The sequence below is a fragment of the Ornithorhynchus anatinus genome, chromosome 19 (assembly GCF_004115215.2).
Source record: "Ornithorhynchus anatinus isolate Pmale09 chromosome 19, mOrnAna1.pri.v4, whole genome shotgun sequence".
In the NCBI taxonomy this organism is placed as follows: Eukaryota; Metazoa; Chordata; class Mammalia; order Monotremata; family Ornithorhynchidae; genus Ornithorhynchus; species Ornithorhynchus anatinus.
This window is the reverse complement of record NC_041746.1, coordinates 10,040,184-10,053,736: the sequence shown is the minus strand read 5'-3', so window position 1 is coordinate 10,053,736 and position 13,553 is coordinate 10,040,184.

Here is a 13,553-nt window from a genome sequence, read left to right as displayed (position 1 = left end):
CATTTACACCAAAATTAATCTGCACTGCTTAGAGCTGCTTGAAGTCCTTTAACAAATACATCAGAATTGCAATTACTGGATCGGTCCAATGGTCCATCCAGCCTGGTCTCCAATCAATCAGCAGTATTTAACAGTAGAAACAGGATACTGGGAGGAATCATTTGAATTTGCCTTCCTTGACATACAGATATTAATATTATTACTCCTCATTCTTCCCTTCCCACCTCCTATCCCCTCCTGCTTTCAGTTTCCTTCCCTTTCTTTGGACATATCTCTTAAGGGTCCCCTCTGTGACTTTGCAAGGAGAGTAGGGAAAATGTACCTAGCATTTCACCATATTCTCCCTTTTCCCAACATCCTCTCTCTTCTCTTTAGTGCTAAGGGATTACCTGATATCAATAGCTGTAGTATTATTCCTTCTCATGCCCCACTACTTGTAAATAATTTATGCCTGCCTATCTCCCCCATTAAACTGTAAATGCCTTGATGGTGGACACATATTTCATTTTCTTTTGTAGTACTCTCCTCAGACTTTAGTAGAATGTTCTTCACAGAGTAGGTGCTCAATAAATACCAGTGACAGTTCTGTTAGTTGGTCAACCCAAGCAGCATTAAAAAGGACAGTGGCCCATACAGCTTAGATGATTTGCTACTGGAACTGCTGACTGCTCCAATTTTTTTAATGGTACTTATTAAGCGCTTACTACATTCCAGGTACTGTCAAATGCACTGAGGAAAATACAAGCTAATCAGTTGGATATAGTCCATGTCCCATATGGGGCTCACAGCATTAATCTCCATTTTCCAAATGAGGTAACTGAGGCACACCAAAGCTAGGTGACTTAACCAAGGGCACAGAGCAGACAAGTGGCAGAGCCAGGATTAGAATTCACATACCTCTGACTACCAGGTCCTTGCCCTACCCACTATCCTATCCACGCATGCTGCTTCTTCACTACGAGAGACTAAGCACAACTAGATAGCAGCACACTGGACTTGAAATGAGCAGGTTATTGAAATTAAATTATAATCTTCCTATTTGTTAGGCTACATTACCTCTAGACATTAACAATAATAATAAAAAACCAACAACAACGCTAATTATTAAATCGTGGTATCTGCTCAAGAGTTTACTAGCACAAGTATTGTATTAAACATTGTATTAAACTCAGCGTAAGTGGGAGGAAGAACAAGTATTCAATCCCCATTTTTCAGACAAGGAAACAAACGCAGAAGCTAAGTGACTTGCCCAAAGTTACACAGCAGGGAAATAGAGCTGAAATTAGAGTTTTGAGAGAATGAGACATATCCCTTGAGTTTCCTAAAGGGCATCTTCTCCGCCTTGCATGGAACAGAGAAAATAAAGCCTGCTATTCCCGAACTCTATCCAAATACACAGTCTACACCACACAACCCGTATGACTACAGAATTCAAGCACATGAACTGGGTATCTTGGTGAGGACAACATTTTTTGTCTTGCATAACTGGGTAATTGTACTCTAGTCAAGTAGAGAGGTGAAACATCAAGCCATAGTCAACATATATGACAACTACAAGTCTTAAAAGTCCACTATTAATAAACGGCAGTTGCTTGTACTGTAATTATAGTATCCTTGTTACCCAAACTTGAAGCTTTTATGGAGCTTATGCAATTAACTACTTAAATGCATCGTAACACTTGCTTCTCTGACAGCGAAGTATTGATTTTTTAATCATTTTTCAAGGCTTCTCCAGCACAAATAAATGTACTATAGTTACAGTTAATGCACTGTGTACATGCATTAAATACTGGGGTGACAATGTATTATTTTGTGATTTATGACATAGGAGGCTGGACTTTCAAATGTAGCATCTTTGATGTGACTACTATTGAAGCTACATTGTCCTTGATACATTGTATTTCACAACTCCATAGTTTGCAGAAAACTAGATTCTATTCTTAAATCATGACTGAAGTTTGACAAAAAAAAAAAATACTGAAAGTTGATTTGTTAACTTTCTCCAGCAAATATAAGAAAACGTAAAATATTCAAGCATGGAAGACACACCTAAAGATGTCACTGCGGTACCTGCAGCAATAAAATGATGACATTTTTTACCTTTTGACACCTTCTGTTAATAGACACCTGAGCAATAGCATGTACACTGCAAGACAGATGATTCGAAGTCACACTTTGTGCACTTCATTTAAGTTGTTTTAATGTCTTGCTATGTACTACTTATTTAATAAGTTATAAAGCTGAAATAGTATTTAAAGCCCTATGATTTCTGAGTACCACTGTGTAAAAGCGAGCACAAAAATTACCAATAAGGACAGATGGTCCATACTTCTTTTGTTAAAGCCATAGAGCTAAATATAGACATCAAGGCAGAGGTCATTTGTACTTTACAAACAAACCTTTTCCTTCTGTGCATGTACACACCCAATTAAAACTAGTGAGTAAAAAGCAGTTAATTTTGTTTGGTTTGAAATAATATCATTTTAGTTTCAGAATCTAAGACAGATGCCAGCATTTCACTCTGAACAGATGGTAATTCCACCTAATAGTGCATCTCTGTATTAGTAAGGTCTGTTGTGTATACAAACAGTAATAAACACTAGGTAAGGATCAAAATAAATTTTAATTGTTGACATTAAATTTTGGCAGGCACCGTTTTAAAGATGCAATATTCCCTTCTCAAGTCTGTCAGGTTTACTGATGCAGCTGAAAAATCTTTTCCAAAAGCTGCCAGATTCTAGCGCCGATAAAAACATGTGTACACCTCAGGTTATGTTATTTTCCCGGGCTACAGATTTTCTTGTGTTTGTATAATAATAATCTGATTTTTGACTAGGGAATTGCCGCAATGTTCTAGCCAGCATTCCACTCCTGAAGGGGCTCTTTAACATTCTTGATACGATTGCATATCAACTTAAATGGTCAGCGTAAAGTGTTCTGCTCGCTTCTCATGTTCTAGTGGGAATAATAACAGATGAAGCATTCACATGGTCATACATTGACATTTATGGATCTTCTGATACACCAGTTTCACCCGACTGAAACCCAGCTAGCACAGTCAAGAGCACCCTGCCATACCTTTGAAGCAGAAGCCCACCATATTCAATATTGGTTGGAATTACATAGGTCTATAGGATTCCTCCATTAATCAATCATTTCACTTAGTGCTTATGGTGTGCAGAATGCTGTACTAAATGCTTGGGTGAGTACACTATAACAGAGTTGGTAGACAGGTTCCTGGCCATAATGAGTTTACAGTCTAGTCTAGAATTACATTCTAGCAAGAGCTGTTTGTCTAGGGAATTCCTCTAGAATGGCCGCAGATGGTAAGTATCTATTATTATAAGGCTCTTGGGGTCGTGGCCATATTAAAATCATCAAAAGTTCTAGGCTGGGTTGCAGGTGACTCATGGAAAGCAAACATATAGTGCAATCATATTTCTCTTTAAAGAAGGGTATATTTTTTTAAAAAAAACATGAAAAATATATTGCTTCCACCATATGGGACAACCAACGACTCACCAACCGATTTAAGATGCAGCATATTGAGCTGACCATATGTTACAGTGCTGTTGAATGGCTGAGTGATTCATGCCCGTCACATTCTAGTATATCAATTAAAGCTCCTTGAAGTCTGCATGATTTGTGTCTCTGTTATTAAACCCTGCTAATTCATCCCACTTACACATCTGTTATAAATCTCTAGGAGTGCTGCATGATTCATGGCAATCTGTGAGCATGCTACAGCAAATTCTTCTCCTTGTAATTAACAGTAAATTGTTTTACTGCCATGCAATGAATTTTTCAGTTATATTGCAAATGAACTTCTAAATGCACGGTTCTTTCCTAAGAACTGACTTATATCATTAGGCAATTAAAAAGCATTGCTTTGAACCAAAAGCTTTTAATCAAGAGAAATACAACTTAAACACTGCTTAAAGACCATGGAATTTCATTCGCTGGCAAAAGAATAATGTGACATATTTTGTGAAGTGTAAAATATATTCTGTCAGAAGAACAAACAAACAATTCTGGGTCCCTGTCCATTGTTCTAAGACTCAAAGAGCAGGGGACCACTGCTGGCTAGCTCTTGGCAAGAACAAGTTTGAGCGGATATGGTTTCTCTCAGGAGTTACTTAAGTCATGTGCTGCTACCAAATTTCTCAGATTACTTTACACTTCTCGAATTGTAAAGCAGAGGGCTTCATTCTCGAAATAAATAATTGGATAATTAGCTAAGCTGAATCATCAGAGGATTCCAATGCTGTTCAATTGTTATAGTCAAAGGGGAAAGCAAATTCATTTCTCTTCCTCTGCAGCTCTCTGAAGAGGCTTTGACTTTTTCTTTTCACATTCTTGGCAGGAGCCTCAGATTCATGAGTCCATACATCAAGTCAGTAGTTTAACAACAAATGAAATTAAATTCAAAGAAGGGAAACTAATTGAAGGACAGCAACAAAAGTGTTTGGTAATGTGCTTTTTAATATGGCATGCCACATTTGCATGATAATTTTTCCTTTTTAGCATGGAGCAGAAAGTGACTAGCTTAATGAGGGATTATTCAAGACAGGAATGAACAAGATGCATTCATAACTAAGAACAAAGATTGTATTATGAAACGAAAACAGGCAAGTGCTGAGAAGTAACTGGATGATTGGTTTATGCATTATGAATAAAAAGGTAGAAAAATATTTATATTAGAATTCACTAATGACTATATATACAAGATTGTTGTAATTAAAATTATAAATTAACATATTAAGAGTGCTTGTTTAATCACTTTGGGTCCTATTCACAATGAAAAGACTTATGTACGTGTATGCCAAAGACTGTGTTTTCAGACCAGCAAACAGGCTGCCATTTTACTTTAAATTCAGAAAGAAAACTTAATGCACCACTAATTGCTTATTTAATGGGGTACGGGTGGTTCTAAGCCCCTGGCGCATATTTGTATATAGAAGGCCAATTCCTGACAGACAGAGGAAATGACACATTGTTACTACATGAATGGATCTCTCAAAAAGGTTTATGCTGGACCTTATTCATGAAGGATAAAAGTGTACAAATTACCTCAATTAAAGGGGTAATCAAAAAGAAAATGACATCAAGGAGGCTAAAAACAGCTCAGGCAGCCCATCAGGATCATAAACCCAGTAAATCCAGAGGCAACTCTAAGGCCACCAATACAGCTACTTCTTGAGGAGTCTGCCAAGAAGCCAGATACAGCTGCTGCCGGAAGAGTATCTTCCACAAGTTAGCTTTTGAATCCTGAGATTGCCTTCCAAAGAAAAGGGGCAATAGTACAATGCAAAGGGATAAGTGTCACCAATCCAAATCATATTTTCTATCCAATTTTAAAATGTAGACAAATATTACAGTTTACTAAGCCAGGCAAGGACGGCAGCTGAATAGAGGGTTCAAGGATGTGTTTTCTATTTGGTATTTAGTGTTGAGCAGTAAGGACGTGTTCATATGCTTCTTTACTTTTGAAAGACTTGGTGCTGGCTCTGGTTTTTGGCGATTTCCCCAGTGTTGTACACATCTGTATTGGAATGGATTCTTTCAAATCAGACAATGGCTCATGACAACTCATTTGAGCCCTGTCTTCAACTATTCAAATGCTTTTGGGGAGTACTTCACCTGATACAAAAGCAACCAGGCTGCATCTACATTTCAAAGTAAATTTAACACACCACTAATTACTAGCTTAATGGGATAAAATAAACAAGGTAAATTCACTTCCAGCATTCTTTCCATTACCTCTTTTAGTCACAAAAGTATATGCACGTTCACAGATGCTCTGAATCACTCAATGGTATTTACTGAGCACTTACTGTGTGCGGACCCACTCAGAATCGTGCCTGGAGAGTTTCCATACTCTACCTCACTTGACTAGGGGCGGAAGAGTCATGCAGAGGCATACTCATTCCATTCCTACCTTGGTCAGTGGCTAGTGAACGGAAGGCAATCTGCTACAATTCACGACTCCCCTGTGCTGGGCAGCAGCGGCACGGGAGAGGGTCAAGGGCAGAGATTCAAGTTTACTGCATGGATGGAGGCAATGGTAAACCACTTCCATATTTTTACCAAGGAAACACTATGGATACACTATCAGAGAGATGGCAGATGGAGGTGGGGTATTCTGGGAGAGATGTGTCCATGGGATCGCTATGAGTCAGAGATGACTCAACAGCATAAGACAAGACTGTGTCTTGTGTCTGTGTCTTGTGACTTGCAGAGCACACAACTAAGCACTTAGGAAAGTACAACACAAAAGAGTTGGTGGACACATTCCCTGACCACAAGGAGACAGACATTAAAATAAGTTATGGTATGTGGGGCTGAGGGTGGGGTGAATAAAGAGAACAGATCGAAGTGCAAGGGCGACATGAAGTGTGAGGGAGTAGGATAAATGAGGGCTTAATCAGGGAAGGCCTCTTAGAGGAGGCATGATTTTAAAGTGGGAGGACTGGTGGTCAGAAATGTATCTGTCAAGGAGGAAATCAAACAAGTGTTTTTCAGTCAGGGCAAAAGAATTGGGTTGGAGAAGAGATTTCAAAATCAGGCTTCTCTGCCTTTTGCAGATTACTGGCTTACCTGCCGCTAGGGTTTGCCCTAAACCCGGCTTACTGGTCACACAACCAACACGATTGCACAGAGAAACAGTGAAGTTGTACGTCTTATAAGGTTTTAATCCTGTTACAGGGTAAGATAGCTCATGGGCTTCAGCCATGTACAAAACCTGCAAGGCAAACACAGCCGATGAACACGGAGACATTTGAGGGTTTCCTGCTTGTTAATGGGTAATTAGTAGAATAATAAACTTCTGTATTTGAATATTGTGTGAATTCAATAAATGGAAAGTCTTGCCAAGGCTTCCCCTTTAGGGAACATGATTTTTTTGGAGACTTTCAACAAGCCAGGAATTAATTGATAATTGTACCATCACACTGTTTTATGAGGTAATAATCCAGTGCCTGAGTGGATAAACGAGGAAACCAAGTTATTGCCTCATAAAGCAGCATGGTGATATGGTTATTACTACCAAGAGTAGAGATAAAGCATGATGTTGGCATCACTTTTAAGTGATGAGATCCAAGCTGAACCAGGAAATTATGGTAACTGTATCCAAGATGCTGATTGGTGCTGATAGATTTCACCACGTTTTAAATACAATCTCGCCAATTATTACAAATCTGTAGGAAATGAACTACATTATTTCAGCAGTTAAATATGGTATGTCTAATCCAATCGTCCATATGAATGGGGGGTGAGTTTAGCCTGAGTAACAATAATCCACATAAATCCACAAATGTAATTTTAGCTGAAGATGTTAACTTTCTCTGCCAATGAACTGTTTATGACAGTTACCAGCCAATAGAAGGATGACTTTTCAGAGTTTCCCTTCTCACGCCTTGATGAAAGGGCTAAATGAGAGCAGAGTATTGTCCTAAGGGGGAGTGGAATTATGCAAAAAGAATTTGCATAATCCAAAAAAATACAGATATTCTTTAGCTTTCTGGCCCCCACATTACCATCACATCTAACAATAATAATAATAATGTTGGTATTTGTTAAGCGCTTACTATGTGCAAAGCACTGTTCTAAGCGCTGGGGGAGATACAGGGTCATCAGGTTGTCCACATGAGGCTCACAGTTAATCCTCATTTTACAGATGAGGGAACTGAGGCACAGAGAAGTTAAGTGACTTGCCCACAGTCACACAGCTGACAAGTGGCAGAGGCGGCATTCGAACCCATGACCTCTGACTCCCAAGCCCAGGCTCTTTCCACTGAGCCACGCTGCTTCTCCTAAGACATCTGAAGACAACACTACTGTCAGTAGAAGTGGAATGTGGAAGAAGAGACCAGTGCATGGCCAACACTCTTACACACGTAGTTTTACATATGGGAAGCAGAGTGGCTTAGAGGAAAAAGCTCAGGGCTGGGAGTCAGGGGACCTGAATTCTAATCCCGACTTCACCACTTGCCTGCTATGCAATGTTGGGCAAGTAACTTCACTCTGCCTTTGCTTTCTCACATAAGATGGTGATTAAATAGCATGGACTGTCCCAGTATGACTCTCTTGGATCTACCCAAGTGGTTAGCGCACTATTGGCCCTCAGGAAGCACAATAATAGTAATAACGATCATCATCATCATCCTTATTGTGTTGTACATAACATTAACCATTTACCAACCTACCCAGGGATTGTATATAAGGTTCTAAAGTAGGAAGGGAAGGAAAATTTTAGATTGTAAGCTCCTTGAGAGCAAGGATCTATTATACTGTACTTTCTCAAGAGCTTAGTACAGTGTTCTGCATACAGAAAGAGCTCAAAACAGTGTTCTGCATACAATAAGAGTGCATTATATACTGACTGATTGACTGGAACATGTCTATCAAATCTTTTATATTGCATTCTCCCAAAAAGTACAGTGCTCTGCACATGGTAAGTGCTGAATCAATATAATTGATTATTGTATGGAAAATTATGCAGGTAAAACTCAAGAAGGGATTTGGCCCAAGAAGCCAGGTAAAGGACACATTTGTGAATTGACTGGCTTGGGAGTCAGAGGACCTGGATTCCAATTCCAGCTCTACCACTTCCCGACTGTACGTGCAACCTTGGGCAAATCGCTTCACCTCTCAGTGATTTAGTTTCCTCATTTGTAACCTGGGAATTCAATATCTGGTCTCCCTTTCCCTTAGCCTGTAAGCCCTATGTGGAACAAGGACTGTGTCCGACCTGATTATCTTGTATCTACCCCAGCCCGTAGTGCCAAATAGCAGGCAATTAATAAGTGCGAGTATAATTAAAACATAATAAAAGATGACTGTACCTGTGAAGATGCTGGTGAGGCAAATTCTTCAGAAATCATGTTGATATGATATCCCACTACTTCTCCCCTCACTACCTTATCATCTGGTCGTTTCCAAGTCACATTCAGAGAGTATGGTGAAAGTGGAAATACCAATGGAGGTGTCATGAAAACAGGAGCTATAAGCAAATGTGATGTTCATTAGTTCAAAAAAACCACTTAACTATGTGCTTCTCATTGTACTGAACAGTTCTGTAATCAAGCTTTTAGTTTACTTTGTCAACATCTGCTCTGATTTCTGAAATACTTCTACCCTTAAACTCCTGAAAAATACATTTTGTTTGAAATGATTTTCCTTATTGCTTTAACATTTGCAAAGATAATTTCTATATTTAAAACCAAAGCCTTGTTTTCATTATGTTTCCATTACTAAATAGTACTAACTACTTCTTAGCCAGTTTGCTCGCAGGCATTCTGTAAGCCCCAACATGAAAGTAGTACATAACACAGAGCTCATAACCACTAGAAAAACATGTAACTACACATTTTTATCCAAAACAAAGATTCTGCAGCATAAATATATCCAACACATTTTTTCCCTTGCTGCAAGATGCTTTGAAATTAATATCCATCATTTTTAATCAAAAGATATTCCTGTCTTTGGTATCTAAACCAGAATCAAATTCATTCAACCCTCTAGAAAGTTCATATAAAATACACACAAGTCATGGATTTTTTTGTACATGTAATAGACTGCATTAAACCTATATATCCAGGGAAAATGCTGTTTGGAAACAGGTCAGGTTGAAGTAACCACAATGTCTTTAAAATGTTTAAATAAATCACAATTGGAATGTTCAGAGTATATACACTCATATTTCTCCTACCAATTCTAAGATCTTAATAAGGGTTTCAAATGTGCTAACGAAAGGTTTATCACAAAAGGACCTCATCTCACTTCCATTATCCAGTGACCCATAATATTATGAAGGTCCAAGTAAGGTTATATTGCATTTTCACCCATTACTTTTCATCTCTGACCTTGATATTCCCCTTCCAGTATTTCCCGCCTCATCACTTGTACTATTATAGCACTCTTTTTTGTCTCACCTACAAAATTCTTCCTCCTACATCAGCACAGTGTGGTTGGAAATAGAGCTTGATAAAGAAGCATAGCTGAGCACAAGCTGTGAGAGGTCTAAGGCCCCAAAGTGACAAGTTAGGGCTCAGGAAGCAGGAAGTACCTCTACTACTCTTGGGCAAGATGGCCAAGTGGAGAAAGCACAAAGCCGGAGGACATGCGGGTGAGCAAACAGTCTACTAATTCAGATTACTTCCCGTCATTTCACATAGTGCTCTAACTGGAGGAAATGATCTTGTGTAGTCCCTGCGACACTCTCGGCAAAAAACTAGAGGCCCTTTCAGCAACAATAAAGCACAACTGGGGTGACTCATAGAAAAGTTTTCAAGAAGATATTACCATCTAGAGGTAGAAACAAACAGGGCACGAGGAACAGCTGGAGAAAAATTCTATTGTGTACCATGCCCATGAAGTAGAAGGTACTGTCTACTCCACACAGGTCTTGCCATTCATGCTTGGGTACACAGATAAAATGCCACCGTTTAAGAACATTCTAGAATCTCATAGGACAGAGCCATACATGTGTATGCTTTGCGGGGGGGCACTTGAGTGGGGAGACAGGGAAGGGGGAGAATAAGAAAGGGAGAGACGAGAGAGAGAAAGATGGAGGGAGAGAAAGAGTGCTAAGGGCTCTGTCAAAATATATAATGAAGAAAAAAGACAAAATACATAGCCCTGTATACCCAGAAGAGCTGTTAACAATGTCAATACCTCTGAAGTGAATACAGCAGAAGGCGAAAGGTAGATCTGGCCAGCTGAAATGCAGTAAGACACAAACTTCATTATTAGATGATGAGCTATTATTGTAGGGAGAAGAGCTCCCAGTTTATCTCCACTGTCCTATTGTTCCTTTTTTATTTTATTCAGTCATGTTTTTTGAGCGCTTACTGTGTGCAGAGTACTGTACTAAGCGCTTGGGAGAGTACAATATAACAATCAACATGGAGCTGAATGATGGTTAACAAAGTTAGGTGAGGAAAATACATTTCAAGGAACACAAAGAGGAAATGGTCAGAGAAAAGTAAGCTTCCTCATAGAATCCTACAGCATGGAAATAATTATGTGAATGTAATAGTTGTGGCTAGTCCATTGCAGAAACTGGCCAAATATCCCCAAATGAGGGAAAATGTAGCCAATTTATCTCCCAGGTTGGATACTTGATGACTATAAGCACCTACACAGTACGTTAAAAGCATGGCAGATTCAACAAAAACTCATTTGCTGGAAACAGTAGCAAGATGGTCAGCGGGGCTTTTAGCATTCTGACAGAAGAAGTACAGCAGCAACAGGCTCCATATCATGTTAAAGATCGATATGGAGCCTGTTGCTGCTGTACCTCTTGTGATGTCCTTCCTTCTATATGGCTGAGACAACTGGATCTTTTCTGGAAGCCACACCTAGCTTCTAGAGCAGGTACACCAGATGTCACCCATATGCCATATTCCACGTTTCATGGTAGGATAAGTTTACCAAAGACCAGATCTCGCAAAACAGCCAGGTCACCTATATTGAAGCAACTCTCACAGCTACACAGATTTGATAGAACATGTCTTTGTGGACAGGGAACATGTCTACCAATTCTGTTGTACTGTATCATCCCAAGTGCTCAGTACAGAGCTCTGCACCCAGAAAGCATTCAATAAGTAACAGTGATTGATGTGAGGAAAGGGCACAACCACAGGACCCCCAAGCAGCTGCTAGAAGTGGAATTGAAAGAGGTCCTAAAGGGAGCAAAATAAGGGCAAAAAGAGCTAAGGAATAACCAAGCATATTCCCAAAGAACAGAGCAGTAGTCTATTAGGGATGACCACAGGAGATGGATATGCCTGATGGGCAGCTTTCAGGAGAGGATTTGAAAAGACTGGGTTCTCAAGAGGCAAGGTGAAAAACAGAGACTGGTCTTGCTTGGGGCAAAAGCATTAGCAGCGCAGGAGGGAACGACCCTGACTCGCCCTTGATGCCAAATGGAGCATCAGTTGTGCACTGGCCTTTTTGGACACATTTGATTATGTGGGCAGGGACCCGTCATTAATCGTTCTTTTCTTAGAAGACATGCGACACTGTGTTGTTGTGGACACTGCCTCAACACTGGGTAACTACCTGGATTTCAAGACCTAAAGTTTCAATGGCAGGCAAGGTCCAGCTGGTGTTTACTTTGGACAGCATTTCTGCTAAAGGGTATCCCTCCTCAGAGTGAATCTTAGTGAGGTCTACTTCTAAATGTTAAGTAGCAATTTCCATTTGGGGTTTTAAACAGAGGAACTGGTGAGGACATATAATTACCTGATTCTTCAGTTCTTTCAGACATCCACACTGAAGAAACGCTTCCAGCCATATTTTCAGCCAGCACATAAAACTCATACTTGGTATACGGTTCCAAACCAGTGATGGTGGCATGGGTTTGAGGAGGCGTTAGGGCATTGTCATCAGCAGACTCTGTGTCCTGATGGGGACTGAGCCATCTGCTGCTCTGAAAAACTCGACTTTCAGGAGCAATGTGCTCGTCTTCAGACTGTAATCCCTTTCTCATATAAAGTTCGTAGCTTATCATTATTCCTAGAAAGGGAATAGATGAAGCAATTCATTTCATCAGACGATAAGGGCATCTTGTGGTTTGAATAAAAAAGAAGCATAAAACCATAATGCAACCAATAGAGAACTGAACATCAAGTTGTTTCAACTAGAAAAGTCAATCTGGACAGAATACACACCTAATGTCTTTGCTCTAAGAAAAGATAAAATGCAGCTTTTTGGATTTGATGGCTCGTCCTCTTTTTCTAAATTTTCAACCTTTCGCATTGCAGTTTTCTTTAACATACCCTAATTATAGTAGATATTGTGCCTTCAAATATATAATGACATTCTATCTGTTTCCTGCTAGGCCGCAGCAAGGAAAGTCACCGAGGCAAACAAAGAAAAGTGCCACATCATAGAGTGTTACCATTCCAAAATGTGTGATGGTGAACTACTTATGAAATAAGGTAATATGCAAGTGTGGCCTAGCTAACTGGGGGCTTAATATAATCAACACTAAAATTAATTTAATGGAGTTGGCCACTCTATTATGCATATCTTTTCATTATATCTTTTTCTTGCTTGAAAGAGAAAAATTACTGTATCTGGGTGACCTAACTGGTGACACAGTCAAATATAATGCATTTTACAAGTGAGCTTCAAATTATAAACATCATTCCTGTTGTGACAGATGTCATTAAGAGCAAAGATAATGCTAGCCTTTTAACAGGCCGTTTAATTGAACAGAATTTTGATTAGACAAAAAGAAATGCATTTGCTCTCCTGACCAGGACAACAAATCGCTTTCATCTTTTTCAACCAACCCTATTCTTAAAAACTACAATCCATTCTGAATGTTTTGGACCCGATTCTCACCCCACAGTGCCAGATTCCCAGACATATTCGAGTAGCATCTTAGAGCTTGGAATTTGTCCCCTTGGATTCCTACCATTTGGTTCCGTTGGCGGTGACCATTTTACATACAGTTCCGTGGGGCTGGTCTTCTGCACCACTGGTGGGTTCTGCCCCATTGGCGGTGCCTGGGCGGTTGTGGCTTCAACTGGCAGGCTTTGCAA